The sequence below is a fragment of the Puntigrus tetrazona genome, unplaced genomic scaffold, assembly GCF_018831695.1.
Source record: "Puntigrus tetrazona isolate hp1 unplaced genomic scaffold, ASM1883169v1 S000000116, whole genome shotgun sequence".
In the NCBI taxonomy this organism is placed as follows: Eukaryota; Metazoa; Chordata; class Actinopteri; order Cypriniformes; family Cyprinidae; genus Puntigrus; species Puntigrus tetrazona.
Window position 1 is genome coordinate 397,501 of NW_025047793.1, and position 2,500 is coordinate 400,000.

A 2,500-nucleotide genomic window follows, 5' to 3' on the forward strand; every position below is an offset into this window, starting at 1 on the left:
GTGTGTGTGTGTGTGTGTGTGTGTGTGTGTGTGTGTGTGTGTCTGTGTGTGTGTGTGTGTGTGTGTGTGTGTGTGTGTGTGTGTGTGTGTGTGTGTGTGTGTGTGTGTGTGTCTGTGTGTGTGTGTGTGTGTGTGTGTGTGTGTGTGTGTGTGTGTGTGTGTGTGTGTGTGTGTGTGTGTGTGTGTCTGTGTGTGTGTGTGTGTGTGTGTGTGTGTCTGTGTGTGTGTGTGTGTGTGTGTGTGTGTCTGTCTGTGTGTGTGTGTGTGTGTGTGTGTGTGTGTATGTGTGTCTGTGTGTGTGTGTGTGTGTGTGTGTGTGTGTGTGTGTGTGTGTGTGTGTGTGTGTGTGTGTGTGTGTGTGTGTGTGTGTGTGTGTGTGTGTGTGTGTGTGTGTGTCTGTGTGTGTGTGTGTGTGTGTGTGTGTGTGTGTGTGTGTGTGTGTGTGTGTGTGTGTCTGTGTCTGTGTCTGTGTGTGTCTGTGTCTGTGTGTGTGTGTGTGTGTGTCTGTCTGTGTGTGTGTGTGTGTGTGATGGTGAATGAAGGCTGACTGGATATATATGTAATAATCATACTGAAACAGGCTGAGTCACCGCTGGAACAGACCGACGGATGGATGGACGCAGAAAGGAGTGTTTGCACGAGCACATATTTCATTTCTCCGTCCTCTCACCCGCAGCATTCCTTTGACTGCTCTGTTTCTGTACTTTTGTGTCTGATGGTGTGAATGAGTCCCTGTGAGTGATCGCTGATAACTTAAACACTTCTGTGCTGTTATTATTATTATTATACCTCTCTGGGATACTTGGTGCTGATTGGTTATTCCCTGCATTCAAATTTGAAATGCACTAATGTGTAAAAATCATTTAATAAATAATAAAACTGTTAAAATAATTACATTTATTAATATAAACATTGGTGTTTTATATCTATACAGTGATTTTACCATGTTTTAAGAGGCACCGAAACACCTAACAAATATGAACACAAATAACGTTAATCGTGGTAAAATCACAGTAATGCATAGCATTTCGTGGTTTATTGATTTTATAAAACATCTTTTTATTATAAAGACATTTTTAAATGTTTTTGAAAGAAGCCTTTTAAGCTCACCAAGGCTGCATTTATTTGATCAAAAATAAACCAGAAAAAACTGAAATAGTTTTAATGTGAATATACTGTAAAAAGTAATTTATCGCTGTGTAATCAAATCCGAGTTTTCATCAATACCCCAGATACATGATCCTTCAGAAATCATAATAATAAACTGATTCGCTGCTCCAGAAACATTTCTTAAATCATTATTGATTTATTCAGGAAACCACAATGCATTTTTTCAGCATAAACGAATAAATATTTAAACAGGACACCCTTAATTTGACATTTTTAATAACTAAATATCTTCACTGACACTTTTCTTTAATGCTGAATAAAAGTTATTTATATATAAATATATATATATATATATATAAATATATATATATATATATATATATATATATATATATATATATATATATATATATATATATATATATATGTAATAATCATACTGACTGACAGTGTATTTAAGACAGGAACGTAACCATAAAAGTGACTTTATTGTCAATAATAATGATTATCTTGTTAAAGAGGGTGGATTTCTCCCGTCACGAGCTCCTCGTAATGTCTCTGAAGTGTTCGGGTTGAGTTCTGACTGACAGCGAGGCGTCTCTGATATGATGTCGGGTGTAATTGATATGATAATTCATCTCTTTCTCTCTCTCCCTCCATCTGCTAAACGCGGCCCTTCTGCATTGTCTGCTGCGGTCAAGTGTTGAGGGTCAGGGGTCACGCGGGTCGAGCGAATCTGCGCCGCCACGTGAGTCAGACAAAGACGCATTCATCACACACACACACACACACTAATCGCTCTCTCTCCTCTTTTGACATGCACATCCTCGTTCTCTTTTCATACAGTCAGTCTCTCTCTCTCTTTCTGTGATATTCTGGCCGACATTGCTGGCGTGGGCAAAGTCTTCCACTCTCATATCTGGCAGAACAATCCTTTCAGTCCCCTACAGTGTGTGTGTGTGTGTGTGTGTGTGTGTGTGTGATTCTGACATTCCTCTGAATTCCTCACATTGGTCAAATGCTTGTAACAGCCTGTTAAATGCAGAATGTACTTTTTCTGATTGTCGTGATCCTAAATGACTCGAGTAATATTTATTTTGAGGATACACCGGAAGACGCATTTTCTGAAGAATGCATTGAAAGTAACCGAGTTTGCACTTAAAACAAGAAAAATATCTGCCAGATTTTTTTTTGTTTTTGCATTAGGTATAAGCTCTCTGTAGCAATGAAAGAATGATATAACGAAATAACCATAAAGATGCTTTCCTACACGTAAAGTAATAAATAAAATCTAATTGAATTTTAAAAATTCTTCTTAACATCCACAACTAAATTTAATTTATTTAATTATTTATTTATTTATACATTCATGCATTCATTCATTCATTTA